Source organism: Siphateles boraxobius, unplaced genomic scaffold (genome assembly GCF_051911475.1).
Source record: "Siphateles boraxobius isolate OS27281-9 unplaced genomic scaffold, OSU_SipBor_1 8, whole genome shotgun sequence".
NCBI lineage: Eukaryota > Metazoa > Chordata > Actinopteri > Cypriniformes > Leuciscidae > Siphateles > Siphateles boraxobius.
Window position 1 is genome coordinate 31988374 of NW_027509208.1, and position 25676 is coordinate 32014049.

General features: G+C 42.9%; 3 non-coding genes across 3 annotated transcripts; 1 reads left to right on the forward strand and 2 right to left on the reverse strand.

The window, feature by feature from the left end:
• Window positions 1-15766: 15766 nt before the first annotated feature.
• Window positions 15767-15838, reverse strand: trnad-guc (transfer RNA aspartic acid (anticodon GUC)). Its single transcript has one exon. It is a non-coding gene; the product is annotated as a tRNA-Asp (tRNA).
• Window positions 15839-17655: 1817 nt separating this feature from the next.
• On the forward strand, window positions 17656-17727 carry trnad-guc (transfer RNA aspartic acid (anticodon GUC)). The gene has a single exon. It is a non-coding gene; the product is annotated as a tRNA-Asp (tRNA).
• Window positions 17728-19461: 1734 nt separating this feature from the next.
• trnad-guc (transfer RNA aspartic acid (anticodon GUC)) lies at window positions 19462-19533 on the reverse strand. The gene has a single exon. It is a non-coding gene; the product is annotated as a tRNA-Asp (tRNA).
• Between the last annotated feature and the right edge of the window lie 6143 nt (window positions 19534-25676).

Below are 25676 nucleotides of genomic sequence, written 5' to 3' on the forward strand. Positions count from 1 at the left end.
TTTAGCTATAAAAAGGAAAGTGAAGAACACAATATGTATCTCTTTTTTGTTGTTGTCTTAAAACAATAATAGAAACCTAACAGTAATAAAAAAAACTAACTAACCTGGTTCAGCTGGACTGTACTGGGTGACTGTTTCCAGCATACCTTGTTTGGTTGCACATGTCGCAAATCAGCAATACCCACCGTGGAACACTTAAGGACTGAGGAGCACATAAAAGTGGGAATAAATGGATTAAAAAAATATCTGGTTTAACATCAAATTACAATTTATTTTTAAAAAATACATGCTTACATTGGTCGTCTTTTTGTGTTTTGTCTCCTGAGGGTTTCTCATCAATTTGAACAGGTTCTGGAGGTGTGCCTTTAGAAAGAGTGAAAGTTGATGCATTATATACTTTTATATAAGGATTGAGGAGCACATAAAAGTGGGAATAAATTGATAAAAAAAAAAAACATCTGGTTTAACATAAAAAAATAATAAAGTACATGCTTACATTGGTCGTCTCTTTGTGTTTTGTCTCCAGAGGGTTTCTCGTCAATTTGAACAGGTTCTGGAGGTGTGCCTTTAAAAGATGGAATAAAAGTTGATGCATTATATATGAAGTAATGCTCTAACACAAAACATAGTAATAAGAGAAATCTTACCTACAATAACCTGACCATTATCATTCAAGGTCAGCTGATCATTTGGTGACACAATTTTTCTGAGGTTTTCTTTCACACTTTCATTTTGTGATTTGTTGTAGAGGTGGATTATGTTGTGCATTAAGAAAACATTTGCTGAAGGTGTGAGCATGTTCATGAAGTAATTATTCTTCCGCATGCCAGCAAAGAGTTGTTCAGCAGTTTGGGTATTTAACCATCCACTTAGTTCTGGGACTAAGTCAACTCTTCTGAGGACATCTTTTGGGTCTTTTGTGTTACACTCGTGAAAGCGGTCGTACAGAACATAATGCTCAGAAGACCCAGTTAAAGGATGGCAGGTGGGATCCTTTTCCACCTGTTTGACTTTTAACCAGGGCAAATTCACTGTCAACTTGCTATCTTTAGCCAGCTGAATATTTTCAGCGCTTGGCTCTGCAAGTCTGCCTTCATGAGGGCTAAAAGGTAAAGTCTCTGGGTCCCGGAGGTTAGTGTGTGTTGCTAGTCCTCTTGCAAAATCATATATCGACACATTAGGTAAGTGCTTCCATGACAAGAGCAAATCAGCAAAGTCTCTTGGAGACTCTGCTCTAATGTTAAATTTAATTGAGTAAACTACTCCACAGGGACAAGTAATTACTGCCCATCCACCTAAAAAAAGAAATAATTAGTATAATGTTCAATTAAGTGTTAGGTAGTTGAAACTTTAACTTTTAGAAATATAACTGTTGTTTGAAATGTTTCATGTTGTAAAGGCTTGTATCAAGCATACTGGACCCTTTATTGCTATACATCTTTTGTAATGAATACAACATTAAATCAATGATACATAATAATATATATAATAATATAACTTACCAGAAGCACCCCATATTTGTTGGAACACTTTGTCATATGAGGAGCGGTTTTGCATCTCATCTCTTAACCTTAACACAAGGTCCATCTTAGATCCTTTCGACTCCAAACCACACTCTTTGCAGAGTTTCCGTATGGCTTCAACCTACACCATCATTGACATAAATAAAGAGCATCGACTACTACTTTATTAAACAGTATTATCTAGGATCTCACCTTCATCTTGAAGAGCTCATCTCCAAGTCGTTCTTCAGTTATATGAAGATCAAGCATGTCACACGGCTTGGTTTTCTGAATTTTTGCAAATTCAGTGTTTAACACCATTTCAGATTTCCTTGTGTTGACACCAATCCATGGAGCCCAACAATCGTAACTTGGAGGAACTACGAAGGGGTTTTTCCTGCCACCTTGCATTTATAAAGTGTCTCCATATTAACAACCACATTGTGCAGCACACAAGTTAACAAGCAACACTATTAATAACAAAAACAATGAATCCACCATAATAATAATGAAAATAACAACTTACTTTGAAGAACTCCCCGTCCAACCATCTCTTGTGTCACTAGCTCCCAGAAGGACACACTGTTGGTGTCTCCCTCAAAGTCATCAGGGGGAGATTTTATTTCACTGACTGAAAAGACACAAATGGAATTCATGAGAAAAACTAGCATAAAGATATAATTTCTAGGTGATGTACAGTGAAGTAACTTACAAGGCACACTGAATACTCCTTTTTTGTGGAGGTCCATGATTACCACTTTAGGGTAGTATCCACAGTTGATGCAGGAGTACATGTAATCATGGTTTGTCAGTGCTTCAAAGTGAATGTAAGCATGAAGCACAGTGTCATGGCTGGGAAATTTGGCATTTTCAGTGGCTTCAAGCAGGCTCAGGATTCTGCTAACAGCAGTGTGATTCTACAAGAACAAATCCAACATTTTAAAGGCAAATTGGAATCTTAAGCTTAAAGGATTTCAAATGCAATACATTTAATGTTTCTAATTTCAATAATTTATTTCAGCAGCATTATCAGTACTATAATGGGTAACATACCTGAATAGCATTACGAAGAATCATGCATAAATGCAAAGAAATCAGCAGGTGGTCATTAAAATTATGGATCCCATCTGTGAACTCTTGATAACGAAACATCATTCTGCAATTGATGCAGACTTTGTAGTAGGTGGAAATCCCTTAAAAGAGAGGGTTTTGCTTTTCAAACTGCAGTTACTACCAACATTGTTATTTAAAAAAAAAAAGATTTTACTTACCTTCCACAACTCCTGTGAAGGTCAAAATCTTCGCTCTGGATGTTATGAGAATCGGCTCGCTTAGCAACTGATTCCCCTTGCATTGTGAGCAGAAAGTCTCCTGTGGAATTAGGCTGCGTGGGAATTCACACTTAGGTTGAAGGCCATTGATCAGTTCCTTTGGAAGGTCTGCAGGAAGTCTTTTTTCTTTTAATAAATAAAACACCATTTTCTTTAAGCTTGCATCATTTGGTGGGTATTGTTGATCTTGTACATCTTCTGTTTGGTGCTGACAGCTCGGGACAGGATCAGTTCTTTCTGTGGTCCTTACTTTTCTAAAAAGGGACTTCTGAGTTTGAAATAAGTGCCACTTAGCAATTGATTTGTGCACACATGACTGTTTTGTCTTGTTACATGGGCAACTCCATGTGATTTTTTTGGAGTCAAACACAACAATCACTCTTCCAAGCCGGCTATAATAGGATGTTTTTGGTTCATACACTGAAATATATTTCTTGGAAGAGGGTCCAGCAATTGTCACCTCCACTGAGAGTGGCACACCTATAATACTTGCTGCCTTCTGCCTTTCAATACACTTCTTCTTTCTGTCTTCACCAAACCACTTTTGTTGCACCATCGCCATCAGTTCTTCTTCATTTAGAGTGATAGTGTCATCAGTGCTCCGAGGACAGAAAGCCAAGGATTTTATATGGTTGCATTCAAATGCCTTCAAACCACTTCGAAATGCAAAGTCAGTGTTTGTGTTACACTGGTCTACCTCACACATGATTCTGTGGTTTGCCCCCCATGCCCTCTTCTGCACATGTATTGGCAGTGAAGGACCAAAGAAAGATTTTTGAACAGCAAAAATACCATTCTCATTGTCAATGCACTGGCTAAGGAAGTGTCGTTCATTTGTAATTGTTTGTTTCACATCTGTATGTTTTCTTTGAATGTGGAGGCGTAGGTTCTTCTTGTTAAGTTCAATTCCACAGTGAATACATTTCACTCTGATTCTTTTTGAACCACTTGGGACATGATCTTTAGGAGACACAGACGTGTGTGGTCCACTTGGTAAAGGCTGAGGTTGCAGTTGAAGAAGGGATGCTGTCTGAGCAGACCCTGAGGGTTGAGGTGTATGAATACTCAGAGAAGATGGAAGTGATGGTACCTTAAATACTTGAGGTTGAGACAGTGGAGTAAAGGGTGTAGGAGACACAGACGTGTGTGGTCCACTTGGTAAAGGCTGAGGTTGCAGTTGAAGAAGGGATGCTGTCTGAGCAGACCCTGAGGGTTGAGGTGTATGAATACTCAGAGAAGATGGAAGTGATGGTACCTTAAATACTTGAGGTTGAGACAGTGGAGTAAAGGGTGTAGGAGACACAGACGTGTGTGGTCCACTTGGTAAAGGCTGAGGTTGCAGTTGAAGAAGGGATGCTGTCTGAGCAGACCCTGAGGGTTGAGGTGTATGAATACTCAGAGAAGATGGAAGTGATGGTACCTTAAATACTTGAGGTTGAGACAGTGGAGTAAAGGGTGTAGGAGACACAGACGTGTGTGGTCCACTTGGTAAAGGCTGAGGTTGCAGTTGAAGTAGGGATGCTGTCTGAGCAGACCCTGAGGGTTGAGGTGCATTACCAATCAGAACCGTTGGTGCTGCCGTTTTTTGCAGAGATTGAATCTTTTGTTTGCAATTTGAGAGGTGAATTTCTAATTGTGCTTTACGTAAAACAGTGGTGGAACAGTATAAGCAATGAAAATGTGAATTATCTCTGCATCTTAGGTTGCACCTGATGATAATGAAATCTGAAAATGTAAGCAAAACCATTGTAAGATGCAAATATAATAACCAAATAATATGTTGTATGGATGTTAAAGAACTTCACAAACCATCTTCCCGTATAGCTGTCTGCAGATGATGCTCCACATGTTTGACAACACTGTTAAAATCCTTTGGTTTGTAAACCCAGGTCTCACAGAATGGACAGTGATATTTGTCACAACATGAGCTGCATTGATTTATTTTAATGCTTTCACCTTTTTTAAGGACACTAACATGCATCTAGAAAAGAACATCAACAATTAATTTAAGGTTTGCCTCGATATCTGAGATTACAGGGTTTCTGCCAGTCACATGGGTCAATTTAAGATTTCCTTTAATACCTTTTTAAGAGTAAAGAAAATGTATTGAATAAATCTAAGGGAACTCAATACATTATTATGCTATCTAAATGATAAAAACAACTAAGGAGAATCACAAAGAATTTTATTTTAGCAAAATACAATGTTCAATAACTAACTTACAGTATATTCACTACATTCAGGAATGTAACTTTTACAGTACGATCTGATACTGAACAACAATTATTTTGCAATGGATGCAACAATCAACTACATGAATTAATTAATTTAAGTCTTTCTGCTCTATTTGAAAACATCTTTCAAGGCTTAATTTGTTTAAAGGCGAATTAAGACTTCTACATATCATTTTAAGACTCGCTGAAACCCGGTCATTTTGATAATATAACATCATAAAACATATCATAACTTATTATTTTTAAATCTAAAACATTTATGACGCGCTCTATGGCATCTCACAATTAAAAGCCGTTAACACAAAAGCACAATTGTTAAAACAGCATAAATAATGCTTATTGACTTACTGCTATCGAATCCATCGCCGGAATTGATTGCAATGAATTGCACGTGCGCACTTGCGTATACTTTGCGCATGCGTGGTAACACATACGTGACGTACATACATGACGTACCTACGTGACGTCACCGCGCTACAGTCTGCAGCGAGGGGTATCTCTATTGAACTGACACTCAAAAGAGCTCATAATAGTGAACTAATCCAATCATGTCAGCATCACTTCCTAATTATTTAAAATTTTAAACAAATTATCATTATTAGTATTATTCTATGTTTAAGTTTGAATTAAAGGAGAACTCCGGGCAATTTTTGAGTTAATCTTGATCGTTAGACCTTTGTGAGTACTGACTATAGAAAAAAAACGAACCGGATTGGTGCTTGCTACGCGGAGCTGCGACCGCGAATGCCCAGAGCTCCCACCCAGCTAAAACGGCAGCTATGGGGGCATGGACATAAAGTGCGTTTTTGAGCCTCTTAACAGACACAAAATGCAATTAAAATGTCTGTCCAACATGAACAGGGACCCTACATGTGAACAAGATGCGTTTAGCAACTTAGCCATTGTTTCAACTCACCTAAATAGTCTTTTAGACGGCAAGCTGTAGTCTCGCGCTGCAGTCCCGTGCTGTAGCCGGAAAAGGTAAACAATGTCCAGGTGGGAGGAGCGTTGATCATGTGCGACGAGTTAAGATCAGAGTTGCTTACAAGTGAAGAAGAAATGGTTCGTGTTTGTGCCTTTCCGAATTGTGGCAACAGAATGCGAAAATATAAGAGCTTAAATTTTCATCGTCTTCCTTTTCATGACCTCGAGATTCTGCAGTTGTGGCTAGTTGTACTTCAACTTGATGTGCAGCAACCGCAAACCGCGTTTTCTTTTTTCATAAGGCCACCCTTCGTAGTTCGTACCATGTATATTGAATGTTAAATAAGTAAATAATGATAACAAGACTGTTTATCATGGTGATTTGTACAGAGGCTTTGTGGATTTGGACTTAAGCCTAAACAGACAGTGAATGAGATCGACTGAGCGCGTGCGATTACCTGCGTGCGTCTCTTTGAAGTCAAGTATATTCGTGAAAAGTTTGCCGTTTCCAAGGAAAGCGAAAGATTTGTCGTATCATCCTTTTAACGTGTGGTATTTACCATGAATGGCGTCAGCGCTGGTCAGCATTAAACAGCGCGAGGAAGCCGTGGGGCGGGAAAGCAGCGAGTCACGCATTGAATCAATGCCCTTGGTCTCTATTAAGTGAAGCATTGCTTCGGCTTTGCCCAAAAGTGAAGAATTGCTGGCCAGCTGAACCTTTAAAAGTGGAGCTCAAAGTAAAAAAATGATTAACACCTTGTTTCATTACATCTATCATTTAAGGAATCAGCTTTTTGAACGTTTTCGTTGAATGAGCGGTTTAATGACTCACTCGACAGTCCGTTGGCGTAACAATGTAACTGCGCGCTGAGTGACAGTCTTTCAATGCGCAGAGACGCTGTTTAGTTCGGTTACATTGTTGTTGTGAATGCTGACCATATAACACGTATTTATATAACAACAAATAAATAGAAATAAATAAATGGCGGTAATACCGCATATCGCTCTATTGAGCCACTCAAAATTACCGCAAGGGAAATTCCTTCACCGCGACAGCCCTACTGAAGCCGCCGGCGAAGTTTTGGCACTCTGCCAGCTAGATGCATGATTGTTTCAACCAGGTCCGGTACCCGAACTGGGTGAGGAGGGGCTTTAGTTCTTTGTTGTATTCACCTGCTAAGGCATGTGTAACACTTTTCTGTCAACTCTGCATATATCCTTCGCGATTGATATCACACGTTTGTCGATGGAGCGAGTGAAGAGCATACTATCTGACTGCATCAGTGCAGGACGAGGCTTTGAGGACATCAGAAGTTACAGGGACTGATGGCAGCTGTAATTACACAGGCCAAAAATGTGCCAAAAATATCAATAACTCATTTTCAACCAAAAACGAAGTTACGGTCTTTTGCCTTTGCACGGCAGCATATCTCTACATCAGAACATCGTATAGAGATGGGGGTTGGCTCTTTTGACTCATGCTAGCAAACAGGAGTTCCAACATGCTACACATGCTAGCTGTGAACAGCTACATGCTAATAGCGATTAAGTAAGTGCTCAATCATGCCAAGAAAATGCTAAGAACTCCAATAGTGACCATCTGTGACAACTACTAACCACCTACCAACACCATAACAACCACACAGAATACCCTAGCAACCGCCTACCAACACCATAGCAACGACCCAGAACACTCTAGCAACCACCTAGCAACCACCTGAACACACGAATAAGCCATATCTCGGCACCAGAACATCGTACAGACATGTTTGTTGGCTTGTATGCAATCATGTACCACACCCTAGCAACCGAGTGGCGAGTTTTGCCACTGCAAGCACCCACTCACATTTTCTTCTGGAAATGTACATTCTATGGCCATCTTGAAAATGGTCGCCATCTTGAATTTTTGATTGGCACACAACTTTTTCCATGCTAATGTTCAGACAGGATTTTCACAAAATGTTATGCCTACATGATATCACTGTTTGAACGATTGACATAATGAGCATTTGACAGAAATAGCGGCCATCTTGAAAAAATGTCCGCCATGTTGAATTTTTCGGTGGCCAACGCCTTTTCCCAAAAATGACCCTTGGAGAGTATCTGTGCCAAATTTCATGCTTCCATACCAATTTGAACGATTCTCTTGAGATATGCCATTAATCTGCTGCACTATTGGGTAATTATGCAAATTAGCTAATACGTAATTATATTATGCACCGTTTGTCCATGTTAACAAACAATTTCAAAAAACTTGTAATACATTTTTTGTTTGTCTTGATGTAAGTAATCAACTCAGTAATTTTCATGGTGATATCTAAAGGTTAAAATTTTTACCCTTTTCACGTGAGAAAAAGAATGAATAGGCGTATGAATGGGATATGTTTGGGTCTTTTTCGAAACTTTCCCCTAATGGGATTCTTCGGGGCTTTTTTTCCCTTACTCAGGACATATTGAAGATACAAAATCAGTTGAGTTTGCTTCTGTTACAATTTGTTCAAGGTTGACCCCCATTTTGGCTTAAAATAACTGGACTATAATGCTGTTTATGGATTTGTTTAATGAAGTTGGAGGTTGACATCAAATGTTTAGACGTCATCCCAAATTATTTTCAACCAAAATTTTACGTCTGAACGATGTTGGAGTCCATGTCAAATAACATTTCTAGCTGGGGTGACCTCATATTGTGGCCATAATATGAGCACACAGTGAGTCCACTGTGAGGTTACACTTTTAGTTCACTGTGACCTCACATATATTTCCAACTTTAATATTTTATATGAATTTCAGTCTGGTTTTAGAAAGTTACATTCCACAGAGACAACTATTCTATATTTGACGGATTATATAAAGAAAGGAATAGATAAAGGTAAACTAAGTGGGATGGTCTTGCTTGATTTACGAAAAGCCTTTGACACAGTCGACCATAATATTCTGCTGTTAAAATTAAATGCTATGGGATTTGATTCTAATTCATGTAAATGGGTCAAATCCTATCTTACGAATAGGTGTCAAATGGTCGATATAAATGGAAAGTGCTCAGAATTTTTGCCGATCTCTTGTGGAGTACCACAAGGTAGTGTATTGGGGCCCTTACTTTTTTTAATTTATATAAATGATTTAAAGATGGCCTGTTCGAGCCACTTATCATTATATGCTGACGATGCCGTAATAATAGTTACTGATGAAAATAAAGAAACAATAGAAAACAAGTTAAAAAGAGAAATAGTAGAAGTGTCTAATTGGTGCTTTAAAAATAAGCTATTTTTACATTTAGGGAAAACTGAGGCTATCTTATTCGGTTCAACTGCAAAATTGAAGAAATGTCCAAATTTAGAAATAAGGGTGGGAGATGAGCATTTTTCTTTTAAACAAGAAGTGAAACTTTTAGGATGTATTTTTGATAACAAAATGACTGGGGATAGCATGGCGGCTGCTGCTTTATCGAAAATAAATAATCGAATAAAATTTTTAGCTCGACAGGCTGCTTATTTAGATAAACAAACAATGACAAAGTTAGCTGTTGCATTAGTGCAGCCACATTTCGACTATGCAGCAACTTTTTGGTATAGTGGCTCTAAAAAACATGTCAAAAATAAATTACAGACTGCTCAGAATAGGTTGTGTAGAATTATTTTGGGATCACATCCTCGTATGCATCTAAATGATAACCATTTCAAAGAATTGGGAATTTTAAAAGTGGATAAAAGAGTAATTTTTATTAAAATCAAGATGGTGCATAAAATAATTCAGAGGGCTGTTCCTAAATACTTGCTTGACTATTATGATTTTGTGAGAGATGTTCACTGTATTTCTACAAGGGCAAGGATGAATAATATATATCTGTACCGGTTTAAAAGTGTAGTTGGGAGGAATTCGTTTTTGTATTCGAGTGCAATTGCTTGGAATGGATTGCCAGATAATTTAAAGCAAATACAAGAAGCAGGGCCCTTTAAAAGAGAAGTTAAAAAATGGCTTTCCATTTGAGATGCCATATGAATTTGTAGGGTATGAGTTGCTTGTTTTGGTTTTATTCCCACTGGAACTGTTCGCTCATTTTATGCATGTAGAGGACCACAATGGAAATAAGCCTGTGGCTTTATTGTGTTTTTTATCCTCAACAATTGTATGGAAATGTATATGAATCGCCTCCGGCAAGTTTGTATATGTGTTTGTTATCATTGTTGAATAAATCAAAAAAACAAACAAAAAAAAAAAATTGTGGTCATATGGAGAGACCACGTGTTGACTGGGAAGCTATAAAGACCATTAGTTTATGGGAAGCACTTTCATTTGTTAACATTAGTTAGCTACATTAGTTAATATGAACTAAGAATGAACAATACTCCTACAGCATTTAGTTAACATTTGGTAACATTATTAAAATCAAAATATGTATTTGTTAATGTCTCGGTTACATATGGTAACCCCTCAGGGAAGGAGGGAACGGAGATGTAGGTCATGACTGACCAATAGGAGAGGGTAGAGAGGCCAATGTACTTCGAGTGAAACTAAAACAAGCCAATACACATTGGCGTGCAATCATTTGCAACAGCTGTGCAGCCTCGCAGCGCAGGTATTTAATAATCAGCTGGTGCGATTGCACACTAGTTTTTTGCTGAGGAGCCAAGCCTGAAAAAGCTGGCTGCCCCGGCGGGCGGCAGCAGATGTGGCGACGGGGCCTACGTCTCCGTTCCCTCCCTCAGGGAACGAAGGTTACCATATGTAACCAAGACGTTCCCTATCTGTCAGTCACTACAACGTAGGTCATGACTGACCAATAGGAATCCCTACCAAAGCGCCACAGCCACTGCACCCCATCCAGCGCCCCGTGCAAGCCTTTACACCTTCTTGCCTGGAAGGACGATAGGATGAGGCTTAAACAGAGTGAATCTGACCGAAAATGAGTGCAGTTCTCCTACCCTCTTGACAGAGGCCAGTGCAACCAGCAGCAAAGTCTTCATGGAAAGAAGCTTTAAGTCTACTGATTGCAAAGGCTCAAAGGGAGCATCCTGAAGTGCTCGAAGCACCAGGGAAAGGTCCCAAGACCTTTGGAGGGGGGTCGAGGAGGATTTAATCGTCTCGCCCACCTAGGAAACCTGACGACCAGGTCGTGCTTTCCAACTGTTTTGCCATCTATGTGGTCGTGATACGCTGAAATAGCTGCAGCATGTACCTTGAGGGTGGAGGGAGACAGCCTTCGCTCCAACCCTTGCTGCAAGAAGGAAAGCACACGCCCTATCGAACATCTTCGGGGGTCTTCTCGGCGAGAAGAACACCACTCGACGAACAGGTTCCACTTCAGGGCGTAAACACGTCTCGTGGACGGCGCCCGTGCTGAAGTGATGGTGTTAAGTACCTCTGGGGTTAAGTTTACATGTACATTTTTTACATTTACATTTTTTTACATTTTTAGTAAAAAACTAAGTAAGTAACCTAGAACCTCCGCGTCCCGTCCAGGGACCAGACATGGAGTTTCGAGAGGTCTGGATGCGGGTGCCATAAGGTGCCCCGTCTCTGAGTCAGTAGATCCTTCCTCAGAGGAATGGGCCAGGGAGGGACTGTCATGAGGAGCATGAGTTCTGGGAACCAAGTCCGGGTGGGCCAATTGGGAGCCACCAGAAGGACCTGCTGCTCGTCCTCCCTGACTTTGCACAGTGTCTGCGCAAGTAGGCTCACTGGGGGTAAGGCATATTTGCGGAGGCCCCGGGGCCAGCTGTGTGCCAGTGCGTCTGTGCCGAGTGTTCCCTCGGTCAGGGAGTAAAACAGCGGGCAGTGGGAGGTTTCTGAGGAGTAAAACAGGTCTACCTGAGCCTCCCCGAACTCTCTCAAGATCAGCTGAACCTTCTGGGGGTGGAGTCACCATTCTCCCGGAAGCACAGCTCGTGATAGCTCGTCGGCCACACGGTTGAGCAAGCCGGGGACATACATGGTTCGAAGCGACCTCAGATGCTTCTGACTCCAGAGGAGGAGATGGCTGGCGAGTTGCGACCTGCGACGGGAGCTTAGACCACCTTGTCGGTTGATGTACGCAGCGGTCACAGTGTTGCCCATACGGATCAGCACGTCCCTGCCCTGTAGCGGCCTTTTCAAGCGGCTCAGATTGAGATGTACTGCTAGCAACTCGAGGCAATTGATCTGCCAATGCAGTTGGGGGTCCGTCCACACCCCTGACACTGCATGCACGTTGTACGTGGCACCCCAGCCGGTGGCAGAGGCATCTGTGAATACCACAGCATGCCTGGACACCTGTTCCAAGGGGACACCTGCCCGCAGGAACGAGAGATCTGCTCTCACTGTAGTGGAGTGGACTGCCCGAAACTTGGGGGGACGCCGGGCGAACTGAATCGCATAACCGAGCCTGATGGTTCGAATGAGCCAGCGAGACGGACTGGGGAGTGCTAACCAGGCTCGCAGAGACCGTACAAGCGGGACCAAAGGGACCGTAGGCGTACCCGGAGTGGGGCAGCGAGGTGGAACACAGGGACGCGGCTCGGGAGGCTCTCTCTGGGAGCTGGCCCATAGCGGGGTCTGAGTGTGCTGTGCAACACTTACCTGGTTCCACGGGGCAGGAGGTGCAGGAGGCGGCTCGGTGGCGTTCTCGGACCGCACACTGCTGCCCGCTGGCAATAGAAGAGGCGGATGACAGTGGTGAGGATTCTCTCCCCCCACTACTCTCCGGGCCCTCTTCGGACCAAGAGATGGAAGAAACTGCTCTATTATTGAAAATTTGGGTACCGCTGGTTTTAAGGCCAGCGGCGAAACACAAAGAAAACGAAACATAGGATTTTCCACCCGGCCCTCTTCCGGGGATGCAGTCATCGTCTCCTGGAGAGCAGTCCATTCCATCTCTGGGTCGCCCGTCCTAGAGCCGCTTGCCCCTTCTTGGCGGGGCCCTGGACGGGCGGGGCGGCCTGCCTGCTCCATGACACCGTTTAGGTGGAGGCTGCTGCTGCGGCGCGGGAGCAGGTATAGACGCAGGAGGATGCCCCCGGCGACGAGCAGACTGAGGAGCCGCGGGCGATGGGGTGGAGGCAGCAGCTGACCGCCGCGGTAGGATGTGCTTGATGGCCTCTGCTTTTGTACAGCCGAGAACTTCTGGGCGAAGTTCTGGACCGCGTCGCCGAAGAGGCCGGGCTGGGACACAGGGGAGTTAAGAAACCTGAGCTTGTCGGTCTCCCGCATGTCAGCCAGACACAGCCAGAGATGGCGTTCCTGGATCACTAGCGTGGACATCGCACGACCCAGTGACCGCGCGGTAACCTTCGTCGCACGAAGTGTGAGGTCCGTCGCGGTACGAATTTCCTGGAGAACTTGTGGATCATGACCACCCTCGTGCAGGTCCTTCAGTGCCTTGGCCTGATGGACCTGGGACCTGCAGCAACACCATAGCGTGCATGGCAGAGGCAGCTTACCCACAGCCCTTGTAAGCCTTGCCGGTTAGATCCAACGAGTACTTACAGGCCCGGGAAGGAATACACGGTTCTCCACGCCAAGTGGAATTAGGGCATAGTTGCATTGCAACGGCCCGTTCCACTGGCGGGACACGCGTGTATCCCTTAGCTGCCCCGCCATCAAGGGTGGTGAGGGAGGAGGAGCCACCGGAACGGTTTCTGGGAGTGAAAGGTGCCGTCCACGTCCCCGTGAGCTCCTCATGCACCTCCGGGAAGAAGGGCACTGAGGTTGGTTGCTGAGAACCAGCGCGCACCACCCCGAGATACAAATCATCCAGCCTCGATGGCTCGGGAACGGTGGAGGGTTCCACACGAGCCCGATCCTGTTGGCGGCCCGGGAAAGCATGGCCATCATCTCCGGGTCCGACTCGGGCATCGCTGGCAAATCCGAAGGAGGCAGCGGGTCCGAGCCATCGTCCGCAGAGACTTCTGACGCTCCCTCCGATGCAGCGATCGACATCTGGTCGTCGTGGGGAGCACCAAACGAAACAACTGGTACACATCTCAAGGATGGTCCAGCACGTTCAGTTATAGCTCTACAGGCTGCGGAGCATGAGAGGGGTGAGGGTTCCTAGGGGGTTGGTTCCCCGAAGGAAGCGCGCTCACGTTAATCCTCAGATCACCCGCATCACTGCCCGCAGCAACCCTCTGGGGAGGATTGGAACGAGGCAGAGGCACGGGGACTCTGCCCCTTTGCAGTAACGTGAGTCTCGACTGCAGTTCTGAGATGGTCATCTTCCCACAATGGGTACATGACTCATCCACGAACGCTGCCTCAGCTTGTTCGAGGCCCAGACACACGAGGCAGCGATCGTGACCATCCCGTGACCCCAGGTAAAGACCGCATCCAGAAACACACAGATAGAACGTCATCTTGAAAAAGACGCAAACTATCTGTGTAAGCTATTTTAGAGACTGCTCTCCTTGGTGCTGAAGCACGCAGGGGAATGGTCACGTTGAACACAGACAGGAATGTGCACCTGTCTGTGTTCTGTTCTCTCTCGCTGGTCTTACCAGCCGTGAAAACAGCCGTTGGGCGCTTTAACCGCGCACCTTACCAGCTGTAAAAACAGCTTTTTTGTTTGCTCAGTTTTTACACAACAAACAAAGAAGAGAGAGAAGAGAGAAAGAGACCACTCGCGCTGCTGTGCCGTCACGCCCAAACCAAAGTGGAGAGATCCAGAAGAGGCTTGCTTTCAAATTCACTCTGTTCAGCATACGAAGTGCTTGACTCCAAAGCAAAAAGCTAGTGTGCAATCGCACCAGCAGCTTATTAAATACCCCCGCTGCGAGGCTGCACAGCTATTGCAAATGATTGCACGCCAATGTGTATTGGCTTGTTTTAGTTTCACTCGAAGTAGATTGGCCTCTCTAGCGAGATTCCTATTGGTCAGTCATGACCTACGTTGTAGTGACTCACCGATAGCGAACATTAGTTAATGCACTGTGATCTAACATGAACAAACGTTGAACCGTTATATTTTTATTAACTAAGTTAACAAAGATTAAATACCATAACAAATTTAGTGCTGATTGCAAGTTAATGTTAGTTCATTAATGTTAACAGATTAAACCTTATTGTAAAGTGTTACCAGTTTATGTTATCTTTTTAAGATCTTTGCTTAATACAGAGGTATTTATTATTTTTTTTTTAAATAATTTTGTAGATATTTTTAATGACTCATTTGTACAATAAAAAGGAACAGTTTTAGTTAATAGTCGCTTATTGACCTGAACTATCAAGTTCTCCATTAAACAAGCCCAACGATTTAATAATAGGCTACAACACATTTTATTTTTTTATATATTTATACTTGGATATATTGATATACTTCATATTTAATGGTATTAGATGATTTGTTAAATGCATTTGAAAGATTTTCTTTCAAGATAGCGTTTGTAAAAGGTTGTTTTATGCATGGCATGTTTGGCCGAGATTCTGTTGCATTTCCACTGTTCTGACCAGCAGGGGTCACCAGTGTGTGGTGTTTAGAACGCTTCGAAACAGTGAATCATTTTGCGAAGCAAACAAAGCTTTTCAAAGCTTTGAATCATTTGAACTGATTGCTTGGCAAAATGATTTACTGTTGAAGCGTTCGAAACGCCACACGCTGATGACCCCTGCTGGTCAGAAGAGTGGAAATGCAACAACAACTAAGGCCAAACATGCATAAAACAACCTTTTACAAACCAATTGCCAACACTTTCTCGAAAGTACTTTTCAAGAAACTAACCTCACTTTTAGTTAAAAAAAACTAAAAACAAAAAAACGGTAAAGCCTGAGCTTATGGAAGGTGTTTGGCCTTAACAAAAGAAAAAGCCTCCCCGTCGGGGAATCGAACCCCGGTCTTCCGCGTGACAGGCGGAGATACTGTCCACTATACTAACGAGGACTGCCTTTAAATCACTTAACACTGGATATCCAGTTATTATTTAATTTAATTTAATCCAGTTATTATTTAAGCCTTTTATTTTGGCCAAGGGGGACTGAAAGAAGAGCTCACCCTGTCCTATGGAGGAATCCACCCACAATCCAAGGAGATGAAGGGTTTGTTCATTTAGCTTCCAGGAAGTTCATAAAAATCTCAAGTTCACTTTAGAGATTGGTAACTTCAACATTGTGTCAGCTATGATGCTGCGGGAACTCCTCCCTTCTCCACTTTTGTTGAAATCGTATAGGCTAACACTAGCTTGGAAAAGCTGGCCAATTGTTGTAAAGTATGCAAATACTGACAGGCTCGCGGCTCTAAAATACATTGGCACGACAATTGTGTCAGAATCTCTGTCTTCACGCTGTCATCGTTGAAGTTTCACCTGAGGACTTTCACCTGAGGACTAGTTACCTTTTCTTCCTCGAATCGAATGGCTACCCTTTGCAGGATTTGTGTGTGGCTCCATCGATCCGCCTGACACCTACGAGTACTGCGGCGCCTGCCTGGGCCTGGCCCACACCAAGGTGGCCTTCTTGGACTCCACGTGCATGCACTGTGCCGACCTGCCGATGCGCACTTGAGAACCAGGAGGGTTTTTGCTCATGCTATTACGGGGTCGAGCCCCACTGCCGCCAGAGAGGCACCCAGCCCCCACCCAGAAATGGCAGTGATGACGAGGCTTGGGGCCGTCGTCCTCTGCCGTCACTGCGTTCCACCGGTCCTTTTCGTGGACGCGCTGGACTCGACATGGAATGCTCCGGTCGAGCCTACCAAGAGAAAGTTGGATTCCTGATATTTGCAGTCGGGCCGCCGCCAGGCTACTTTGAGGAGGAGGAGTCCGTTCTTTCACAACGTCCACGAGTACGTGGTGAAGTTGTGGTCGGCACCCCAATCGGCGCCACCCAGGCCATCTTCTCCCACATGGTATGAGGCGGAAGCCCACGGCTATGTGCGCATGCCCCCCGTCGAGGAGACCATCGCTGTTCACCTGTGCCCGTCCTTTCGTTTTTGGGTGCTGGTCTCAGTCTGCAGTCCAAGCCGTGCAATTTCTTTGCTCATCTGGCTGACAAAGCCTATGCTTCTGGAGGGGAAGCAGCATCCGCTCTGCATTTATTGAAAGACCTGTGCACAGCAACAGACTTCGCGCTCATGGTTACAAAGCACTCCGCCCAAGGCCATTGGCCGCTCCATGGGCTTCATGGTTGTCCTTAACAGGTACCTGTAGCTAACCCTTTGGTGATGACGTGCAGTCAGTTACTGAGCGTTTTTCTGAGGCCCTCAGTAACTGAAGTCCTCAAAAGGTAACTAGTCCTAAGGTGCAACTTCAACGATTACAGCGTGAAGAAAGAGATTCTGACGCAATTGTCGCGCCCATGCATTTTATACTGCCCGCAAGCCTGTGAGTATTTGCATACTTTGCAACAATTGGCCAGCTTTTCCAGGCTGGTGTTAGCCTATAAGGTTTAACACAAAGATGGAGAAGGGAGGCGTTCCCACAGAGTCATAGCTGATGCAATGTTGAAGTTACTGCTCTCGAAAGGGAACTCAAGATTTTTATGAACTTCCTGGAAGCTAAATAAACAAACCCTTCATCTCCTTGGATTGTGGGTGGATTCCTCCATAGGACAGGGTAAGCTCCTCTTCCTGCCCCCTTGGCCAAAATAAAAGGCTTAAATAATGACTCCCATAATGGAAAGCATATCCAGTATTAAGTGACTTCTCAACGGTTGAGCATACAAAATAGTCGTTTACCGCTCAGACACAGCTATCACAGCCAGTCCTCGTTAGTATAGTGGACAGTATCTCCGCCTGTCACGCGGAAGACCGGGGTTCGATTCCCCGACGGGGAGGCTTTTTCTTTATCAAGGCCAAACACCTTCCATAAGCTCAGGCTTTACCGTGGAAGCTGGTGATTAAGCGACTCTGAAAAGTGAGGTAAGTTTCTTGAAAAGTACTTTCAAGACAGCATTTGCAATGGGTTTGTAAAAGGTTGTTTAATGCAGGGATTCCCAAACTGTGGTCCGCGGACCACTAGTGGTCCGTGAGGGTACTGCAGGTGGTCCGTGGAAAGGCAAAATAAAATATAAAATAAAATTGTTTTACCTTAATTTTACCAGGAAATTCCCTTAAAAAAATAAAAAGTAAAAAGAATATGTTGGCCTATATTTATATAAAATTTAAATTAAATTGTCAAGTTATTGTGTGATTACTAAAATAGGCTAGTGGCGCTCGGCCGTGACGTTCAAGTTCAGTGCCGTTAGAACCACAACATGGATCGATGGACAGCAACAGGTTCTCTGAAGAGAAAACATCATCCATCTCATTAGGTGAGCATTTATTTAGTTGTTTGATTTTAATATAGGCCTATAGTAGACAGACAATTAAAAGAGGAAGGGAAAGATGTGGAGGGGGACAAAGGGGGATATTGCGTTCATATCGGGCTGGAAAATACACTACAATGGCTTTTCCTCTTGACAACTTTCTTTTATTTTTAACCTGGAGTAACGTTAGGCCTACTGTGTTTTCATTAAATTTGTATAGGGCAGAGGCAAATATGTTCTCATTATCACATCACACGCATAGCCTTTATAGGCAGTTTACATGAAACGAAATGTTTATAAATGGAATTAATAATAACTTATTTTAATTTCCAGTTTCTTGATCTCGCGTTTCTGAAATGTTTTGCGGATGTGCTAAGTGGACAAACTCAAGCCTTCTTTTTGAGGACTTGTAAAACTCTGAAAATTAATAATCCCCTAAAATCGCCAAAGGTTTTGAAATGTTGACTATATCCTTGACTATACATAAGTGTTCTTATTACTGTAACGTTATAGAATTCATACTCCATTGCTATGGAAATAAGCCCGTTGTTCAAATGAACCTGATCATGCCCTCGGGCGCTTGAGTAAATAAATATATGGCAGCCGTTGTGTGCAGTAAACTGTCTTTTAACAAGCCTGTTGTACTGATGTGATGACCAGTTATAGTTTTAGAGCTAGTACACAGTTAAGTTGAGTCAATTAATCTTTTTTTTTACAGTGTAAGCCTATTTAGAGGTGCGGATTAATTCAGGTAGGACTGTGTGTAGACATGTGTTATTATGTGTATTATGAGGTGGTCCGCGAAAATTCTTGATTACAAGTAGTGGCCCACACACTCACATAGTTTGAAAACCCCTGGTTTAATGCATGTTTGGCAGAGTTTCTGTTGCTTAATGGGGGTTTTCCACTGTTCTGACCAGCAGGGGTCACCACTGTGTTGGGTTTAGAACGCTTCGAAACAGTGAATCATTTTGGGGAGCAAACAAAGCTTTGAATCATTTGAACTGATTGCTTGGCAACATGATTCACTGTTGAAGGGTTCGAAACGTCACACGCTGGTGACCCCTGCTGGTCAGAAGAGTGGAAATGCAACAACAACTAAGGCCAAACATGCATAAAACAACCTTTTACAAACCAATTGCCAACACTTTCTTGAAAGTACTTTTCAAAAAACTAACCATACTTTTCGGGGTCGCTTAATCACCAGCTTCCACTGTAAAGCCTGAGCTATTGCAAGGTGTTTGGCCGTGATAAAGAAAAAGCCTCCCCGTCGGGGAATCGAACCCCGGTCTTCCACGTGACAGGCGGAGATACTGTCCACTATACTAACGAGGACTGGCTGTTTTACTTGTGTCTTAGCGGTACAGGACTGTATGCTCAACCGTTGAGAAGTCACTTAATACTGGATGTGCTTTCCTTTATAGGAGTTATTATTTAAGCCTTTTATTTTGGCAAAGGGGGACAGAAAGAGGTTATTACCCTGTCATATGGAGGAATCCACCCACAATCCAAGGAGATGAAAGGTTTGTTCATTTAGCTTCCAGGAAGTTCATAAAAATCTCGAGTTCCCTTTTGAGAGCGATAACTTCAACATTCAGGGATGCAACATGTATGGTCAAAAAAGAGAGAGGTTATCGAAGCCCTATCCCCGCAGCAAATATCCATAATTGTGATGAATTTAATCCTTTCCTTTGTAAATTATCATTTTGCAGTGTAAGATTACAGTTAACACCTTTAAATATTACATAAATCTATTATGTATTTTTATTCAACTTAATGAGTGTATAAATCAGCAGCAAAAAGTAATTCTTGAAAAAATCTGCAATTTTCAAAAAAAGTTTCAAATTGCAAAAAAGTAATTTTATAAAAACTAAACATGTTAATAAAAACAAATTACTATTAGTACTCTTATAAAATTCAATCATGCAATCATACATTTCACAATTTTATATTTATATATGAATGTCAAGAATTCAGAAGTGTATATATTTATATAGCCTACACTACACTACACAGAAATAATATACAATTAAATTATACAAGGAAAGGTATATTATATATTATATAGGATAGGTATAAAAAATAGGCTTTTAAAGTAACACCAGGTAACTTTTCAACCTTCATAATATATTGCCAAGTCTCTTGTGATGGTACATCGACTTACAATAAGTTGAATGACACGTCTGCCATAGCCTGACGGGGTCTGTAGCGTTTTTAATCGTACTTTTAAACTTCGGGTTTCGGGTAGTAACCGGCGAACAAAGAGAACTACAAAACTCGACTGCTTTACGGCATATACGTCACTTCCACCACCACCCCCACTTCCTGAAAATCGCAGGGCTGTCAAGTGTCACGCATTGAGCGTGACAGTCACTCATTTCGGTCTTTTGTCACGCTCTCCCGCCACACATTGTATTTTATCACGCTGAAAAACTATTTGTAATATATTTAATATGCCGCAGCGCCCAAAACTCTGGCCGCGCCACTCTCACTGTGGAACAGGCATGAATTCAAGCGCGTCTCCTCTGGTGTTGTTCGTCTGGTGTTGTTAGCCAATAAGAAAATAGCACTATTGTATCTGGGTAACATTTAACGCAACAACCAATGACACCCCATAGTCTGGGGTGTTTTTTTGTCTGCCTGACTATGTTACGGAAGCTATCTTATCCTCCGTTTATCTTCATGAATCAGGTAATGATTATTTGTCTTGCCTCAAGCTATAATGCAAATCGATTTGTAAAATTTGCAGATTTATTTATGGTAGCTTGATATTATAATATTGACGATACATGGTTATTATCTACCACTCAAACATTGCATTGAAGTATCATATAGATTCAGTAAAATGGTAACCAATAGACTAGGCTACTATAATAACACTGGCTTGTAAACGTGATCATCGCGATCATTTGTCGTTAGAAAAAAAATAAAACCCATGAAATTATATTCATATGACATGCTGAAATATATGCCACTGTACCTGGGATGAAGACATTTCACACGCGATGCAAGCAGAACACCTGCATGTGACCTCCTCCTACAGTGTTCAGGGCTATCATGGTTGTCAACAAATGCACGATGACAGAGTTTACGACAGTAGTAGAGGAAAATACTGTTTCCCAACTGTAGGGGGACCCCGAGAGCAAAAGTTACCTGGTGTTACTTTAATAATCTTTCAGTGCGCAAAACCATGAACCATTCAAAACTGAGCGCACAAAGCGCGTATGCGCATCACGGCTGCACAATGATGTGCTCAAAGCAACATGGAGTCACGTGTAGCGCTGCGCTGCACAAGTGCGCAACTGCGCATTTAAAAGTCCACGGCACAAAGTGAAGAAATGTCGAGCGCACAAATCCTAGTATATATCTGTCCAACAGTTTATTGATCATTTGTTTCTTCACATTTTAAATTCCGGTTATTGTGCGTTTGATGCCGATTCATAGTCCTTGTGCTAACAGGCACAGTAGCGAGTCGTTTAAAAACAGCAACAAACATAATATACAAATACACAAAATAAAGTAATTTTATGCAAATCCACAGCCTTTTATCTACAGATCAAGCACTATAATGTGAATATATCAAATTGGAGAGAATTTTACTGTGCATCCTGCTGTAACCGGACGAGGTGCACGCGCTGTTTGAATACTGAATGGAGAATGATTGACAGGAGGAGGGAAAACGAGTTTCCGTAAACTTTATTTTAATGATGTAAATGGACTTCTGTCCCTCACATTAAGCTATGGAATGGCTTCAGTGACTTTGTGAAATTATAATAAGACCCTCTCAGTCTCAGACCCAAGTCACCCAAACTGACGTGAAAAAAGCGTGAGGCGCCGAAAAGCGCGCTGTTTGCATCCCTGAACATTGCGTCAGCTATGACGCTGCGGGTAGCGGTGGGCGATATATCGTTTAGGCGATAATATCCAAATTGTTGTCTGGACGATATGCAAAATTGGGATATCGAATATTTCATAATTTGTACAATCCGACCCCCCAAACATGAAAAGAGCTGAAGGAAGTTAAAGAGAAAACAAATAACGCACACTATAACCTTCTAAACAATTATATGTAGCGATTTTAATACTGTAGGGGTTTGTTTGACTGTATTTTATTTTTTGTACAAAATCACGATCGTTCCTCAATTGCACGAGAGTAAGCTGCTAAAGTTACTAATTTGCAATATACAACTACGAAGTTCTTACCTGTATGTTATGACGTTTAGGTTGAAGCAACAATCCAAAATCGTAATGTGGGATATTCTGCGCGCAGTGGGATGGTTGGAACTCAACTGGCCTAATTCTTCGGTTAGAAAGAACTGCAGCTACTCCAGAGTGAACTTGTCCATTCTCAATATTTATTAAGCCACAAAGGTGCAAGTCGTAGACAGGTTTGCGTGGATATACATATAAAAGTTGTTTCTGTGAGAGTACAAAATAAGGATGATAAATATAAATTATAACATGATATGACAGAATATACACAAATAGTACCTGTATACATATACATAGAGAGGTTAAAGTTGAATTAAGTTAAAGTAAACCGTATTGAAATATATATATACTCTAAATGCAGACTGCAGCTAACAAGAGGTGTCAGATTACAAAGTGTGTGCGCTGCTCTAGCACTCCCGTACGCTCTTTGTACCATTATTAATATGCCGATAAGAAAAATATTTGAATCAACATGACAAGCAACTCCCTTTCCCATATGAATAAACATCGTTAACAAATATAACATGATGACTCAGTGAATACGCGCGAGCACTGATTGTATGTATATTGACACAATAATATTTCTGAGGTAAAATAAACTGAATCACGCACTGACACTCTCTAAAAACCATCTACAAGGACATTAAATATCTTTACTTACGTAGTTATGAACGCACAGTAATACCACACAAAGAAGAAAGACTTTTAGAAACGAAACAATGCCATGAAAACTCCGTGCGCTGGATGCTGCCGAATGAAACTTTTTGCGCATACATCAGACAAGTCTGAACAAGTTCGACTCGCGCATGCGTGCGGTGGGGAATTTTATACAGCCGCCCCACAAATTTACACAGGAAATTTGTAAATCCACAAAATGTCCGAAATTAACTACTGGTGCTAAGAACTAAACTTTAGGCATTTCAGGTAACACAATGAGTTTAGCAACAGGGCGGACATATGTATTGCCCTTGATATCAACTTCAACGGCTCTTATTGCACCGCCGTCGCTTGGTAGGACTCGGGTCACCCTACCAACAGGCCATTTTGCTCTGGGAAGTTGAACGTCCGCAATCAATACAACCTGACCGACTGCTAGGTTTGGTGTGATGTTCTGCCACTTCTGTCGAACCTGAAGACTGGGTAGGTAGTCTCTGAGGAACTGGGTCCAGAAGTGATCGGCGATCACTTGACTGTGTCTGTAGCGGCGCCGTCCAAGTAGATTGCTGGGTCCATACACAGCCTGAGGTAGGGAGGCGTCCCGCCGCCCCATGAGCAGCAAATTGGGGGTAATAGGGTCAGGATCTGCTATATCAGATCATACGTATCCCAGGGGTTTTGAATTTACGATGCCTTCCACTTCGATCAATACTGTGGTAAGGACTTCCTCCGAGACGGTGTGATCTTTCAGGACAACTTGGAGGGCAGCTTTGACTGATTTAATTTCCCTCTCCCATACTCCTCCGAAGTGAGGTGCGTGAGGTGGGTTGAATTGGAAGGACATTTTTTGTTTGGCTAGTTGCTCTTTGAGTGATGGTTCCATTTCAGTAAAGGCTTCAGAGAGCTCACGCTCTCCCCCCTGAAGTTGGTGCCTCTGTCGCAGATGATCTCAAAGGGCTTTCCTCTCCTTGATATGAAACGTCTGAGGGCTAGTAAAAATGAATCTGCATCCATGTTGCATCACAAGTCGAGATGTACGCATCTTGTATTGAGACATTTAAATATAATGCCCCATCTCTTTTCTTGCCGTCTGCCAATTTTGATTACATAGGGACCAAAACAATCAACTCCCGTGGACCAGAATGGAGGTTGATTAATTCTCAGACGGGAAGCAGGCAGGTCAGCCATTTTAGGTACAATGGACTTGCCACGCCATTTGCGACACACAGCGCATTGTCTCTGGTACTTCTTTACCACCTGGCGGCCTCTGAGAACCCAATAGGTTCGTCTTAGCTCGGCGAAGACTCTTTCTGAACCTGCGTCCATCAGACGGTTATCAAAGTCTTGGATTAGCAGTTTTGTTATGGGGTGTTCTGGGGCCAACACAATAGGATGAAGTGCATCCTCTGGCAGTGTTGCAGCTTTGCGTAATCTACCACCCACTCTTATCAGATTAAGATGAGGATCCAAAGTTGGAGCAAGGGAGTATAATCGACTGTTTGAATGCACCGATTTATTGGATTTAAGGGCATGCACTTCCTTAGGAAAACTTTCATTCTGTGCACGTCTGAGTACAGCAGTTTCAGTCTCTATGCGTTCTGTGGCAGACATAGGGGGTGCTGCCGAACCATGCAGAGACTGATATGTGGTCGTGATGAGATCGTCCCATGATTCGCAGTTATCTATATCAGGTAAGGAGGCATGCCTGATTGTGACATTACCGCAGAATGTGGATTTACGGAGTTCTTCTGAATCTTCTACTGACACTTGCGGGTGGATTGGCCAGTGGTCTGGAGATTGGTGCAGAAATTCTGGACCTTGCTTCCATCTGCAGGTTTGGGACAGATCTATGAGGGTCTTACCTCGGGTTATATCGTCGGCAGGGTTGTTATTCGAGTCCACGTATTTCCAGTTCTCATATCCAATGAGGTCTTGAATCTCTGCGATTCGCGTGCCCACAAACACTTTGTAGTTGCATGACTCAGACTGTATCCAGTGTAATACGGTTGTTGAATCGGACCACATGATTGTCTGTCTGAGATTAAGTGTAAATTCTGTGTTCAGTGTTTTGGCTAGCTGAGCTCCAGACAATGCTGCACAGAGTTCAAGGCGTGGAATGGAGAGTTGCTTCTTGGGTGCCACTCGTGACCTCGCCATGATGAATGCGATTTGAATGTCATTACCCGTTTCTACCCGTAAATAGGCTACAGAGCCATATGCCTTCTCCGAGGCATCACAGAAGACATGCATATCGATAGTGGAGGAGGTGTTGTTGCATGCTGGTGTGTAACACCTAGGCAGTGTTATTCTCTGTAGGTTAGGAAGCTCTACTTCCCAAGCATGCCATTCTGAGAAAAGGTCAGCTGGCAGAGGTTCATCCCAACCTCCAACTCTCTTCCATAGTGATTGCACCATGATTTTGGCCCTTGTGGTGAACGGGATGATGTAACCTAATGGGTCATACTGGCTTGCCAGGATGCGATAGACATTTCTCATTGAGGTTTCTCCACTTGTTGACACAGGCCTGTGTTTATAACCTAAAGTGTCCTGGGAACAATGCCACACTAGGCCGAGGGTCGACTCTTGTGGATCAGTTTTGTCTGCCGAAA